At 46.0% G+C, this 16,600-nt stretch overlaps 1 protein-coding gene across 3 annotated transcripts in view; it reads right to left on the bottom strand.

Annotated features, from left to right (window-relative positions):
- Positions 1 to 527: 527 nt before the first annotated feature.
- The window catches only part of LOC112541622 (uncharacterized), a 174,764-nt gene continuing 158,691 nt past the window's right edge, over positions 528 to 16,600 (bottom strand). For all 3 annotated transcript variants that reach the window (XR_015794384.1, XM_088132024.1, XM_088132023.1), the window contains one exon: positions 528 to 1,174. The gene's annotated coding sequence lies outside the window, so the exon portion shown is untranslated. The remainder of the gene's footprint in view (positions 1,175 to 16,600) is intronic.

Raw genomic sequence — 16,600 nt, forward strand, 5'->3', positions numbered from 1 at the left:
TAATATTTATGCAGTTTCTTTACTTTTAGGGTGAGTAATTTTGATTCTCAGCTTGTGTGCTAGTGAACAAACAAAGGCACCCCAATGAAGAGACAGACAAAAAGCAAGTCTTCCCAATCTGGCATGTTCTCAATATGTTGGATCAAATTGGCAGTATCCCCATCTCTCTGGTATACTGAGAGAACCTTGGAGGGAGGCCTTCCAATAGTCTTAAGATCTGATTCTCAGTCATGCCTATCTATGGTATCCTATATCATACAACCCTAGTGTTATATTTAGGACTAGGTACCACTAAAAGGTGTAGAAAATAATTCCAATATATTGGAATTGCAACCCGAAAGTCAAATTAAATTCCAGCTTTTGTTTAAGCACATTTTAAATTCTAGTTTCAGTTACTCTTAATTGCTTAACCGTTTAATAAGAAAATGCTCCTTCACCATAATAATCTCATACTTTTTTCTATTTTTACTTTATAACTTCTTATTTTTTTACAGATACACAATGATGAAGACTGCATTGTGGTGTTCTATTAAGAAATAAAATTACATTTTAATAACATTTAATAATTAGAAATTCCAGATACTTACCACACAAAAAAAATCTTTATTCATGCTGTAAAAATGTGATAATGTATAATGTTCATGCAAAAAGTAAAAACATTGCTGTTTTTTTCATTATGAGAATAATCTCCATTTTTTTAATTTGAAGTATCTGTAAGCACTGTTAAAAACATTTATGTTAAAATTATTTTTAAAAAAGGAGGACAAAGATGAATGCATCAATAGGGCAATATGTCATTTCATTTACCACTTCTTTCCTAATAATTCCTAACATTGCATTTCCTGTTCTCCTGATGTAGCACAACTAAGCAGATTATTTTTCACAGAATTTTCTGTTGTGAAATTTTATCTCATCAGTACATATGTGAAATTAAGATTATTTACTCCAAATATCACTTAGTTCTCATATATGGGTATGTCATTTCAAAACTCCTCAAGATCTACTTAGAGTTCTATTTTCTTTAATCATTTGGTTTCACCACTTTCATTTGTCTTCCACACTTTCATATTCCAGAGAATTAATGATGAATATTTCGTGCACAATAAATCCTGGCTGTTTTTCCTCTTTCCACTGTGGGAAGGATATCAAGCCCTCCTGTCCTATAGTCTTCCCTCTGTAATCAAGGCAAAAAGTGAGAAACTACAATTAGAATGGGCCAAATACATAAATTAAAATGCAGTGAGAGGTGCCAATTTAATGGGAGAACATTCTTCCCTGGCTGAGCTTAACTGCAGGTCTCTTTGGTCAAATAAGAAAGGATCCTTTTCCCAAGGAGATTACTGTTTCAGTTAACATTGTTAAACAAGTGGAAACCGTGACTCAGCAGGGTGCCTGCTAAGAACGACAGCTAAGTGCACTTTCTTAGAATTCCCAAAGGGCGCACTTTCACGCACTTTCGAGGAACAAAAGCAAGGCTTCTCTATATCAGTGTTTCTCAACCTTGGCAACTTTAAAACATATGAACTTCAACTCTGGCTGGGGAATTCTGGGAGTTGAAGTCCACATTGTCAGGTTCGGTCAGCACGAGGTTTCAGGGAAGCACGGGGCTGCAGGGAAGCTCGCAACCAGACCACGCGGAATCCACCGGCGGTAGCTAGCGGGGAAAAGAGGAACCGAAAGCGCCGCTAATTAACGAGCCACCTGCGGCCAGCTAAACAGGAAAACCGCAGCGGAAGCTTTTAATTACGAACTGATAACGGCGCGAGCAAGCAAGGAACGGGGCCGCAGGGCAGCGAAACAAGATCGCAACGCAGCACAGAACCCGCGGTCTGCACGTAGCAGGGAGGGGCCAACCCAGCCGGAGGGGGACTGGCAATCAAGGACAATGGACTCTGACCGACCCTGCCATCATGAACGATCAGGGGGGACATTTGGGGGCCTAATAGCCCACAGCCGCAACGCGATCACGAGGCGGGAAAAAGCGCGGGAAGGGGTGAATATAACAAGTGATGCAATTGTACCAAGCCAGTCCTGGCTTTGCTTGTGACTACTACGTTACGCATGAGTAAACCTTCTTTGTGAACCACACGTGTCACGAGAGTTTCTCTGTCGAATGGGGCAAATCTCACATAAAGCCAGGACTCACCGTCAGCGCTACCCGGTACCACCGAGGAGCGTTTTCTTTCTCAATACAGGCATGACCAGCGACGAGGAATCCGTGGGTCAGCTGGAGCGCGAGGGATCCAGGCTCGCGGAAGGGCGGTCGGAGCCGCCCGGGAGCGACGGGGCAGCGGCCAGGGCCGGGCGCACTCCATCCGAGCGGTGGTCGATGGGCGTGAATCAAGGACCAGACGATTCGGGCGTTACGATGACCCGGGGTTCGGGGTTCCGGAACCGTGAGTGGAGCGAGAAATTCGCCCGACTAGAGGAGAGAGTCGAGCGACGCCTAGACGCCGTGGAGGCGATGCTCCAGACCCTACTACAGAGAGTGGGGCCACCGGCGGTGAACGAGGAGGCGAGCGACAGGGGGCGGTCCGACACCCCCGCCGGCACCACCCACGGCGCCCCGGTCGGAGGACCAACGGGCGGCAGACGCCCTGAGACTTCGAGGTATCACTGGGAAGTTCTCAGGGGACCCCGAACAGCTGCCGCACTTTCTGACGCACGTCAGGGGGTTCATGCAGAGGGGTGGTCACCTATTCGCTAGAGACGAGGACAGGGTATCCTACGTGGCCGAGCTGCTAGATGGCCAAGCCGCCAGCTGGGTGATCGGGCTGTACGATGCCAACGCGGCGGAACTACGGAGTTTCCCGGACTTCATGCAGGCGCTCCGGGACAGATTCGAGGACACATTGAGCGCCAAGCGGGCGGAGGACGACATCCTACAATTCAGGCAGCGGGGCAAATCGGTATCGGAATATGCCCTGGAGTTCCGGAGGTTGGCCGAGAAGCTCGCGGACTGGCCGGAGTCCCTGAAGGTGAAGTATTTTAAGAGGGGACTCAACCCAGAGATCCTGGAACGGGCACTGGGGCGGGACGACCCGGCCACAGTGAAGGATTGGATCTGGCTGGCCGGAACGGCGGAATCGGCGTGGCGGCAGATCCAACAGAGCACAAGACGACGGGACCAGACGAGGGACCGGCCGAGGGAGAGGACCCCCGAGGAGAGACGGAGCGGTCGACGGCAGTCCACCGGGAGGCGAGAGGCGACCAGAGCCCCGAATCTGTGCTTCCGATGCGGAGGCAGAGGCCACCGAGCGGCGCAGTGCCCGACGGAGCGGGAAGGCGCCCCACCACGGCCCGAAGTCAAAACCCCGCGTGCGAACGGGAAAAGGACCGGTGACCGACCGCGGAAGGGGGCAGTGGCGGCGGTGACCGAGAAAGGACGCGGGGGTGGTCGACCCCGGAGACAGCATCCTCCGGAGAGGACTCGGAGCCGGCGGGAAACGAGGCGCGCTCGCACTGAACGGCGTCCCAGTGCGAGCAGGGGAGTCGAGGCGCACGGACCCAATAGGAGACGAGGACTGCCCACCGTTCCGGGTGAGGATACACGTCCGGGGGGTGAGATCCGGAGGGGAGGCGCAGCTACGGGCGCTACTGGACTCGGGCTGCACCCACTGCTTGATGCACCCAGCGGTGGTCTCGGGGCTCGGGCTACAGCTGAGGCGCCTCCGGGAGCCCATTTCATTCAGCCAGTTAGATGGCACGCTGGCAGGGGGGGGGCCAGCTCAGTATTACACCGAGCCGGTCCAGATGACGATCAGGAGTCACCGGGAAGAACTGAGGTTCGTGGTGGTCCCGGTGGCCGACTACGCGGTGGTACTCGGCTTGGCGTGGCTGCGGCGGCGGAACCCACGAGTCGACTGGACGGCGGAGGCAGTGCGGTTCGGGGTCGACAGACCGGCGAGGGGCGAGAGCAGAGGGGACCGAGCCGTGGAGATGGAGGCAGCCGCAACCACCGGCGGACAAGCGGAGGGTCCGGGACACCGGGAGACGGGGCGAGAGCAGATGGGGCCCGAGACCCGGGCGGCAACAGCAACAGCAGCAGCAGCAGCGCTGGGACCCCGGAGACCCGCCACGATCCCGAGGCGAGGGGAGGCAGCGGCGACTGGCGAGGCAACCGCAAAACGAGGGGCCGGACCCGGGGAACCCCCGACGGGCGGCGGAATCCCGAGGCAGTATCGAGACCTGGCGGCAGCGTTCGGGGAGAAGGAGTCTGACCAGCTCCCACCACACCGGCCCAGTGATTGCGCCATCGAGCTAGAGCCAGGAGCGACCCTGCCTAAGCCGAAAATGTACTCCCTGTCGAGGAGGGAGATGGGAGCCCTGCGCGAGTTCATAGACAAGAACCTAGCACGGGGATTCATCCAACCCGCGAAGTCACCATTAGCGGCCCCGGTGTTATTCCGGGAGAAGAAGGACGGCTCGCTCCGTATGTGCGTAGACTACCGGGGGCTGAACGCAATCAGCACGGAGTACAAATACCCCCTCCCCCTGATGAAGGACTTGATGTCGCATCTGTCGAAGGGGAGGGTGTTCACAAAACTGGACTTGCGCGAAGCCTACTTCAGAGTTAGGATCCGCGCAAAAGATGAGTGGAAGACGGCGTTCAACACCCCGCTCGGAAGCTACCAGTTTTCCGTGATGCCGTTCGGATTAAAAGGGGCCCCGGGGGTATTTATGCAGCTAATTAATGAGGTGCTGCACGACCTACTCTACCGGGGCGTCCTGGTCTACCTGGACGACATCCTCATCTACACCGAGACCCTGGCGGAGCACGTGAGCCTGGTGCGCACGGTGCTCCAGAGACTGCTGAAGGCACAGCTGTACGCAAAGCTCTCGAAATGCGAGTTCCATCGAGAGCAACTAGACTACCTCGGCTACCGAATATCCAGCCGGGGAATTGAGATGGACCCGGCGAAAGTAAGGGATGTCCTGGGCTGGGAAGCGCCGCGAACCCGGAGGTAACTCCAAAGCTTCCTAGGGTTTGCGAACTTCTATCGTCAGTTCATCCCGAACTTCGCCCAAATCGCCCTTCCCCTAACCGACCTGCTAAAAACCAAGGGCACTGGGAAACCCCCAAGCCCAGCATGGCACTCGCGTGGACTGCAGAATGCCAGGGGGCGTTTGAGGAACTAAAACAGCGGTTCACCGCGGAGCCGATCCTGCGCCATCCCGACCCAGACCGGCGGTTTATAATCCAAGTGGATGCATCAGACGTGGCAACGGGAGCAGTCCTGCTCCAACCCAGCCCGGAGGGGCCATCCACCCGTGCGCCTACGCCTCCCGCAAATTCACCGAGACGGAGAGGAGGTGGATGGTGTGGGAGAAAGAGGCGTACGCGGTCAAGTGGGCGCTGGCCACGTGGAGGCATCTACTGGAGGGGGCAACTGAACCGTTCGAGGTGTGGACGGACCATAAGAACCTCGAGGCCCTGAAGACCCCGCGTAAGCTATCCCCCAAACAGGCACGGTGGTCCCAATACTTCGGGAGGTTCAGGTTCACACTGAAACACATCCCCGGGAAGCGCAACTTCTTAGCGGATGGACTGTCTCGCATGCCCCAACACGCCAGCCTACGGGAGGAGATCGTGGACTCCGTCATCCCCGCCAGCAGGCTGGCTGCAAAGGCGGTGACCCGAAGCCAGACCAAGGGGGAGCGACGGGACGCGGCGTCTGAAGTAAGGCAAGGGTTCGCGGAGGCAGCGGAGCGGGACGGTTGGCTCAAGCAGAACCGAGAGGCGCTAACCGGCCAAGAGGGGTTGTGGTGGCACGAAGGAAAGCTGTACGTGCCCGAGGGTTGCCGACGGGAGGTCATGGAGAGAGCCCACGACAGCCGGAGCGCGGGGCATTACGGCTTCGTAAAGATGCTCCACTTAATCCGGCGGCAGTTTTGGTGGCCCACGCTCCGGAAGGACGTGGAGGCGTACTCGGGGGGTTGCCCGGTGTGCGCAACAGCGAAAGGAGCCAAAGGCAAACCTAGAGGCCTACTCCAGCCGGTAGCGGAACCCGACGGCCCTTGGCAAGAGGTCGCCATGGACTTCATAGTGGAGCTCCCGGAGAGTAAGGGGAAGACCGCCATTTGGGTGGTCACGGACTTATTCTCCAAACAAGCGCACTTTGTAGCGTGCCGGCGAGTCCCCACGGCCGAGGGGCTGGCAAAACTGTTCGTGCAACATGTCTACCGACTCCACGGCGCACCTCGACGTATCGTCAGCGATCGGGGCGGCAACTTCATCGCGCGGTTCTGGCGGGAGTTCCTGAAGCGGGTGGGGACGAAACAAGCCCTATCCTCCGCGGCGCACCCGCAGACGGACGGAGCCACGGAACGCCTGAACGGGGGGCTCGAACAGTACCTGCGCTGCTACGTGGGGCACCAACAGGACGATTGGGCGGAGCTACTACCATTCGCGGAGGTGGCATACAACAACGCCGTCCACAAGAGCACCGGGTTCTCTCCGTTCAAAGTAGCCACCGGGAGAGAATTCGTCCCCATGCCGGAGCTGCCTCAGCCGGAATCCCAGATCAACTCCCTGGACGCCTGGTTCGCCCAAATCGACGAGACCCGGCGAGCGGCGCACGCGGCATTGCAAAGAGCCAAAGCCGACTACAAGAAGCACGCGGACCGCAAGAGGCTCCCCGAGGAAAAGTGGAAAGTGGGGGACCAGGTGTATCTGTCAACCAAAAACCTAAAGACGCACCAGGCATCGAAAAAACTCAGCCCGAGGTTTGTGGGGCCGTTCCCCATTTCGGAGATCATCAATCCGGTGACCGTCAGGCTGACGCTCCCGAAAAGCCTCGGGAAGATCCACCCGGTGTTCCATTGCAGCCTGCTAAAGTTGCACCAGCCGGGGAACGCCTGGCACAAGGCGGAGGGAGTACCACCACCCATCATGGTCGGGGGGGAGCAGCATTTCGAAATCAACCAGATACTGGACGCCCGGAGGCACAAGGGGCAGACCCAGCTCCTAGTGCAATGGAAACATTTCCCCAAGTCCCACAGCGAATGGGTGAGTAAAACCCACATAAGGGCGCCGGACCTAGTGCGGGACTTTTACAGTAAATACCCCGGGAAGCCGAAATAGGACCGAGGGGGGGAGTTGTCGTCAGGGGGGCGGCATGTCAGGTTCGGTCAGCACGAGGTTTCAGGGAAGCACGGGGCTGCAGGGAAGCTCGCAACCAGACCACGTGGAATCCACCGGCGGTAGCTAGCGGGGAAAAGAGGAACCGAAAGCGCCGCTAATTAACGAGCCACCTGCGGCCAGCTAAACAGGAAAACCGCAGCGGAAGCTTTTAATTACGAACTGATAACGGCGCGAGCAAGCAAGGAACGGGGCCGCAGGGCAGCGAAACAAGATCACAACGCAGCACAGAACCCGCGGTCTGCACGTAGCAGGGAGGGGCCAACCCAGCCGGAGGGGGACTGGCAATCAAGGACAATGGACTCTGACCGACCCTGCCATCATGAACGATCAGGGGGGACATTGGGGGGCCTAATAGCCCACAGCCGCAACGCGATCACGAGGCGGGAAAAAGCGCGGGAAGGGGGGAATATAACAAGTGATGCAATTGTACCAAGCCAGTCCTGGCTTTGCTTGTGACTACTACGTTACGCATGAGTAAACCTTCTTTGTGAACCACACGTGTCACGAGAGTTTCTCTGTCGAACGGGGCAAATCTCACACACATGTCTTAAAGTTGCCAAGGTTGAGAAACACTGCTCTGTATAAAGGGCTTCTGGGGAAGACTTGGTGCAGCTACTTCAGAGGGCTGACTCTGTATATTGCACTCTTGGAAATAAACCTCACTTCTGTTTCAAGCAACTGCCTACGTATTTTATTCCTGGCTCAGAAAACCATCTGAGTCAGATTTCTTTCTAACACCATCATTAATTGTGAAAATTGCTCATCCCTGCACCCCCTTGCATCTTCACTTTCAGAGGTTATGTTTGTTAATTCCACTTTACAATTTTTTCCTCCACAGCTTAGAAAATAGGTTAGGGTGAAAGGTCTCTACCCTGCAAGTTCTTCCCACATTAGAAAACTGGTATAAAATACATATGGAAAGGAATGAAATCCTATGTGGGATATGCTGATCCCCCATGGCTGAAGCCTACATTGCTTCTAATACTACTAGTAGGGCTTCAGCAAGTATTAGACTCAATATAAGTTAGCATAGCTTTACATTCTTGTAGTGTTTTACAAATCCTAGTACTTTGTAATGTCCTTTGATAGTTTTGTATCCTAGTTATCTATAGCATTTAGACTATTGATTGCAAAATTTATTGTGATTTTATAGGTCTCTACCAGGTTTTAATTCCTGTACTTTGTAATTTTACATTAATAATTTTATTTTTACCTTATTTTAGTCTATTAATATGATTTTTTAAAATTTTTACTTCTATTTTAGAGTGGCTGTTATGTTATTAGTTTTACGCTCGTCTATGACCAAAGTAAAGCAAACAGATACTATTATATGTTACAACGGGAGGGATCCTTGAATGTGGTACAGTTCAAAAGCTTTTTGAAAACCTAGGAAAATAATCTATCTAGCATGCAAAATATTAGAATGTCCTTAGAATGTTCTATAGCTCAGAGACAGAACATGCTGGGATTTTATGATTTGCAAACATACAATCCCAATTTCAATCTCTGGTATGTTTATCTAAAGGATATCAGATTAAAGGGTTAGGAATGATTTACTCAAGATCTTATAAAACAGCACATTGTCAAAGATGATAGTTCTGGCAGAAGAAGAATGACTTGACTCAAATATGGCAACTTCACGTGTTCACACAGAACTGTTGCTCATTTTAATTACTTCATCTTCACCTTCTCTGATATTATCTGAGCACATTCATCATATCAGTTCACAAGATCCAGTATTCTTCCTGCCAGCAAAGCATAAATTACTAATAAAGAGACACCTTAATTTAAACCTTGACTTTTTATTAATATCGTATGGAAAACCTGATGAAAAACATAGACCACGTGGTACTTAGCAGAAGATGAGCTGCAGTGAGAGTTTTAGCTCAGTTAAGTTGCAAAATTTTGCTCTCCACTGGATCGATGCAAATGGAAGCAGAAAGTACAAGTCATCAAAGCTTTTCGCTGCTAATGGGAGCTAATGATATTTGACTGGAAGAAGGACAATTGTTCTTTTTAAGAAAGGGGGGATAACTTCCAATTATCTGGTCTGATCTCTGTCACTTCCTTCTCACTTCTTTGAGTTACAGTTCCTCCTGCACATTTCTCCCATTATTTTTTTTTCTCTTTTTCTCCTGTTTTGCATTGATTATTCTGCTGTCCACATCTAACCCTTCCATTTCTGCCTCCCGGCTGCCGTCTCCCATGTCATTATTTCTCCTCTCTGCCATATAATCCATCTCACCTTTTCTCCTTTGCCTTCTTCCTAGACTGTTCAAATATCACAGAGTTTCCCTTTTCCTAACACATTCACTTACCCCATCTTCACTCTTCCACTTTCAGACCTTCTCCCTTCAACACCTGAGATCTACTCCCAGTTCCACCGTCTCAAAATCAAGGCAGAATAAACACTCACATCTGACGTTGGCTGGTCTGCACTCATTTGTAGGTTGAAAAAACATGCAGAAAATGTTGTACAATGTATTAACTAGACCTATTAGGCTATTCCAGTTAGAAAATCAGCTGGGTGTAGTTGCTAAAAGCATCAGGAGACTGAGAGTTCTAGCCCCACCTTTGGTACAAAGCCAGCTGGGTGACTTTGGGCCAGTCACTTTCTCCCAGACCCAGGAAGAAGACAGTGATAAACCACCTCCAAAAATGGTGGTTTGTCACTGTCTTGCAGAGAGTTGGCAGGAGTCAAGAATAACTTGAAGGCACAAAAATAATAACTTATTTTGCAGGAGGTGACCTGGAGGAATCTCTTTTCTTTTATTTCATTTACCGGCACATATTACAATTGTAGTTTCAGTACTGAGAACAAATCAGGTAACTGCACAGTACTACTCAGGTGACCATGCAGTGTGGGGTGAAACTGCACCTCCAAGAAACAGTGAAATCTTTATATTACTATGAACAGACAGGGTATTTTTGAAATTAATGAGGAAGAAAAGGAAAAAAAAAAGTCTGAATTGTGTAAGACAATGTTTCTCAACCTTGGCAACTTTAAGATGTGTGGACTTCAACTCCCAGAATTCCCCAGCCAGCAAGCTGGCTGGGGAATTCTGGGAGTTGAAGTCCACACATCTTAAAGTTGCTAAGGTTGAGAAACACAGGTGTAAGACAACCTCCCCCCGTCTTCCTTCTGCACTAATAATTGTGAATGGAATTTTCACCCCTCCCCATTTCTATTCTTTCCCCCTTTTAATTTACCCCACCTTTTACCAAGGGGGTAAGTTAGAGGGAAATGAATAGTTTAGCATTGCACTCCTAAGGCTGAATGTTTAAGCAATGCAGTTAATTAAGTGGCTTTTGTACTCCTATGGTATTTACAGACAGGTTTCCCAAGTCTACGTCATACCACAGTTAGCGCCTCCCAAATGCCCCGGGAGAGGACAGGTACCTCTTCTTTATATTTGGGTACCTTGATTCAGATCACAGAGGGAATTACTGAGGCAAGACAATCTCTTCCAGTCTTAGATACCAAAAAAAGCCCCATAAACCATGCAAAATATCTAGGAAGAGTGCAACTCCCTTTTTCTCTCTTTCATGCACACACACAGAAACATGAAATGAACCCTTTCATTTTCTGCTTTGGCAACCCACTTTGTTCCACTGCATTAAACAAAATGATGGCTTAGTTATTTCTGCAGATGATTTTTGGAGAGGTATTTTTGCCTGAACATCTGACGTCTATGCAACACACACACACACACACACACACAAAATCAGCCAGAGTATACGTAGGCTGATTAACGTACCTACCAATTAAATATAATTTAAGTATTTTGTTGTTGTTGTTCAGTTGTTAAGTCATGTCCGACTCTTCATGACCCCATGAACCATATTACGCCAGGCCTTCCTGTCCTTCACTGCCTCCCTGAGTTTGCTCAGTTTCATGCTCATTGCTTCAGTGATGCTATCTAACCATCTCATCCTCTGCCGTCCCCTTCTCCTTTTGCCTTCAATCTTTCCCAGCATCAGGGTCTTTTCCAGAGAGTCCTCTCTTTGCATTAGGTGGCCAAAGTATCTGAGCTTGAGCTTCAGTATCAATCCTTCCAATTAGCAGTCAGGGTTGATTTATGGAGTGGGGCAAAATTCATATAATAATAATAATTAAAAAAGGTTTTCTAAATATTTCTCCCCCCCCTTTGGGGATATGTATCATTTGATTAAATATGACCTTACAACCATCTTCTGCTGTCCCTTTTGACCTGTATACTAGATCTGTTGGCTCTGACTATTGTCATGGGAATATGCATTATCCGGGAAATAGTACAATTCCTAATATTACTTTGTCTCTGGAAGAAATATCTTGTTTCTAGTACCTTAATGACAAGCTAAAGACTTGCTTTCCAACCAAGATGCATTACCATAATGGCAAATGTTGCTATTTATTAGTAAAAGTCTATAAAAAAATGGCTGTGCAAATAATGCACATCTACAAAAATAATTCTTGAAGACATAGCACACAGGAACCTTGTTGATACCTTGTGTAAGATCACTGACAAACTAAAACATATACATTAATACTGTGCACAATAAAAATAAGAAAGAAAATTTACATTTCTACCAAATTCTAAAGAGATAGTATATTTATTATTTCATTGTAAATATTTAGATGCTGGATTAATACTAATTATTTCAATCAGTAACAGTCGGACATTTTTAAGACTGACTAATTTGCAACTTAAGCACTTCTACCATACTGTAACTCATTTTAAGAAACATTTTTTTTCCTTCTGCAAAAGAAAATGCAAACAATTCAGTTAATTCTGAGGAGGAAAGCATCTGCTGGTTTGGTTTTTGTTTTGATTCCTCAGATATCTGTTGTTACATTTGTTTCATTTCCTTTCTGCATGTTTTCGAATGGCTTTTTAAAACTGCACGAAACTTCATATTCATCTTAATGCACTTTTTAATATGAAATATTATTAATATATTAATTTTTTTAGCAATGCACAAAAATATTTTGTACATTATTTTAACAAATAATACATGTTGTTCCTACTTTTTCACAAATATACACGTTTTCATAAATATACACATGTTTTCAGTGGAGAATTTCTTTTCAAAATTTGGAAGATGGTACCTCCTGAAAGATAATTACAGTGGACCCTCGTGTTACGAATTTAATCCGTTCCGTGACTCTGGTTGCAACTCGAATTGGTCGCAACACGAGGCAAATTTTCCCATAAGGTTCAATGTAATTACCGTTAATCCGTTCCGGCGTCTGCAGACCATGCATCAGGGGCGTTAAAACGGCCGCGGACCACGTGTCAGGGGCGGAAAAATGGCCATGGACCACGTGGCATGGGCGGAGAAATGGCCGCGGACCACGTGGCACGGGCGGAAAAATGGCCGTGGACCACGTGGCACAGGCGGAAAATGGCCGCGGACCACGTGGCATGGGCGGAAAAATGGCCGTGGACCCCGTGGAACGGGCGGAAAATGGCTGCGGATCCGGTTCGTAAGTCGAGGTGAGTTCGCAAGTCAAGGTAAATTTTTGGGGCTGGAGCTGGTCGTATCTCGAAAAATTCGTAAGTAGGGGCATTCGTAACTAGAGGTACCACTGTACATTTCAATGGGGAACATGGAAGTTAGGTAGATTTGTGTCTAGCAAATTTCTTCACTAATCCAAGTTACTATTGGATAAATGAAAAGTGATTTTGAATGTGAGGTTTCCCAAGAAGAGAACAAAGCTTGGTTCTAAAGTATGTCACTGATGGAATGCCTTTAGTGCAATAATAAAAACATTTTTATTTAACCAGAGTGTTAGGATTAGGACATAAATCACATAGCTCATATGAATGTATATGAATAAATCATATATATGATATATGTATGATCTGAACATAACATACATGATATAGCAAGAAGGTCATCTGCTTGATTATGTGCCATCAAATTGGTGCTGACTCATAGAGATCACCAAGCTAGACCTTCTTCAGGATAATCTGTCCAGGCTGCCTCTCTTAAGCCGTAATTGCTGTGAACCAGTCCATTCACCTTGCTGATGATCATCCTTTTTTTCTCTTTCCTTCCACCTTTCCTAGTATTATGGACTTCTCAAGGCATCTGTGTCTGCACATAATGTGTCCAAAATATGATAATTTGAATCTGATCATTTCTGACTTGGAGAACTCTAGTTGTATGACCCATTTGTTTGTTTTCTTGCCTATCCATAGCATCCTCAAGAGTATTTTCCAATACCAAAATTCAAAAGCATAAAAGCAATATAGAAATCCAACTTTTGCTTCCATAAAGTTCACAGGGAAAAAACATTCCTTACATGATTCTGATCTTTGTAAATATAGACACTTCATGTCTATACTTTTCCAAGACCTTCATTGCTACTTACCAAGTACTAATCTGTGGCATATTTCTTTATTGCTGGTCCCTTTACTGTTGACAATCAGTCTTAAAAGGTAAAGGCTCTCCACATTTCAATGTCTTCATTGTAAATTCTAAGGCTAGTTACTGTATTTGATCTCATTAGTTGGATCTTCCATATATTTCATCTTAATCCCATTTTTTCTTTGTGCTCCTTGACTTTCATTACTACAGTTTCCAGATCATTAGCATTTTCAACTATCAGAATAGTGTCACCAGAATAGCACAGGTTATTGATGTTTCTTCCTCCAACTTTAAAACCACACTCATTTTCTTCCAATCCAGCTTCCCTTAATATATACAATATTCAGCATAGAGGTTGAATAAATAAGGGAAGAGTATGCAGCTTTGTCTTACTCCTTTGCCAACCTGGAGCCACTCTGTTTCACCATGTTCTGTCTGTACTACGGCTTCCTGACCCATATATAGTTTCTCATGAGGACAGTGAGATGTTCTGGGATTCCCATTTTCCTAAGCTTGACATAGCTAAAACAACTGAAGGCCTTTCTATAATCAGTGAAGCACATTTGACTTCTTTTTGGCATTCTTTGGCTTTCTCAATTGCTGGGAATGCATCAACAATAACATCTCTTATTCTTCAGACTTTTCCAAACCTAGTTGAACATTTGGCCTTTTTGATATTGGTATATAAGGTGTTCTGTTACAATCTGTTGGTCACTGTGTAGTTCTCCAGTTTTGCAGCATAATTTGGTTACATCCTTTACAGATTCTTCTTTTGTTGCTTGCCATATTTCCATAGATACTTCATGAATTCCTGTAGCCATCTGACGTGGTGATGCCTAGAATGCTGCTCTGACTTCATATTCTAGTACTAGAGGTTCTTAGAAGTAGGGAATATCATCTGAGTATCTTAGATGTTAACATCTCTACAGTATAGAATTTCAGTATGTTCCTTCCATTTTTGTTTGATCTTTTTTGAATCAGTTACTATCTGTCCATTAGAATCCTAATCAGGAAAGTTAAAATTCCCATCTTCATATTTACAAAAAAATGTATATAGAAAATCTGAGGGTTTGTACTTCTCATGAAAAACCATCTTAATAATTTATTAATCCACTTGAAAGATATTAAAAGTATTAACATGGGAATCTTTCTGAATTCATATATCAACCCTGAATATTCATTTTTACAACACATCTTTGCCCTTAAGCTCACTGGGATTGTTAACAATTTATTCATATCAATTTTAATATGAGATACACAGTTTGAAATATTTACACCTCTAAATGAAGATTTTTTTTCTTGGAATAATTTCAAGATTTTTAAAAAAGTCAAACACCAAATCAAGCCCCAGTTTTTACATACTTCCACAGATACATTAGAGCTAATAAGAAATTTATGAGATTGATTCTAGTTAATTGGTATTTTACCAAAGTGTTGTACAGTATCAATACATTTTAGTGAAGAATATTCATAATTATCAATAAGACATAATATATCATCAGTATATAAAAACAATTTCTGTTCAACTGCAGCTGTTTTTATGCACAGAATGTTTTTTTATTGTTTGGCAAGACAGATGGATTGTTCCAATATCAAATTAAATGTAAGAGAACACTAAGGTATCCTTGACAACTTCCATATCATTATGGCCAGATATGCCTTCTCCAAGAATTAAAGTAGTTGTCAAACTATCTTTGATGAGCAAAAGCACTTCTTGGTAATAGTCACATTTCAGTATCCAGAAATATTTATCATCTATAAATATGCCAGGAACATTTCTGTTTGGCAGGATTAAGTTTCAGTTTTTTAGCACCTATCAAATCCATTATCAGCTCCAGGTACATGACAATTTTAAATAGTATCATTTAAACCAATGAGGCATGCAATGCTTCTTAGTATCTATTTACAATTTTTTTATGTTATAGAATCTTATTAGAGAAGACAAATCAACTAATTCAAGTTTGGCTATTTATTTTAAGCTCAGTGCATAGGAAAAGCAAGTATAGTTGTTTATTTGAATCAGAAGTCAAGGAGAACCATTTGGTACATAGATACTGAATATTTCCCTATTTAAACTCTACATTATATGTCTGAGTTGAAATACAATTTATGTGCATCAGAGGCCTAATGTCAAAAACATGCCCTTACCAAGTTCTCACCCATGAAGTGTAGGAATTGTCACCTCCTGACAATACCATTTCACCTCCTTGTAAACTGCTTTGCTCCTAGTTAGCTAATCATGTGGAGTGGAGGCAGAGAAATCTACACAGTGATGACACAAGTGGGAACAGAACATGGGAGTCAAGATGAAAACAGAACATGGCATCCTATCAAGGACAAGACCTTGATACAGAAGTAGGACATTGGTAGCAGCAATTCTATCAAGTACACAGTTCGTATTTCAAGCCGTCATTAGTATATATAAGACCAGACTGATTCCTAGTCTGTGCTTTGTTTTGTTGTTACTGTTGCTTTTATTGCTTGGTGGGGGAGAGGAGAAGCTTTTCTCCCAACCTTTTTGTAAAATCTAGAATTATTTTAGGACAATTATTGGGGTGGTGGAGAGCCCATCTTACCCTGTAGGAGTTGCCTGAAGGAGATCCTTCTGCTCTTGAACTTGAAAAAATCCTGGCTTTCTATGCTTATGTTGTAGCAGTGTGAAAGTTCCCTCATGCCTTGCTTGATTTTCAGATGAGTAGGAAGGTTTGCAGAAAAAGAGATTAGGCTATGGTCAATCAAGGGCAAAGATACAGCTCCAATTCTTCCAATGCTGAAAAACTTCCATGGACTCTAGCCTGTGCTGTTGGCTCAGAGTTTGCACAGTTTCCTGAAGCCTTGAAGAATCTACAACAGCTTTTGCTCAGCAGAGCTCTTCTGAACTATGATTAGAGGAAGAAGGCTATGACAAGTTCACAGACTGTTCATAATCTTGTTTTCCATGTTGAGATGTAGAATACTCTGGACATGAGGTCATTCATCTAGCACTACAAATTGAACAAAATCACATGTAATATTCAGTAATTATTAAGGTCAGGTAAACAATGTGTGCATATGGTGGGTCCTTTCTAAGTTCCTGAGTTACATGTACCTTTGTGTAGCGTT

This window comes from Python bivittatus, unplaced genomic scaffold, assembly GCF_059951505.1.
Source record: "Python bivittatus isolate LINGU-HERP-01145 unplaced genomic scaffold, Pbiv_v1 ctg000980_np1212, whole genome shotgun sequence".
Taxonomy (NCBI): domain Eukaryota; kingdom Metazoa; phylum Chordata; class Lepidosauria; order Squamata; family Pythonidae; genus Python; species Python bivittatus.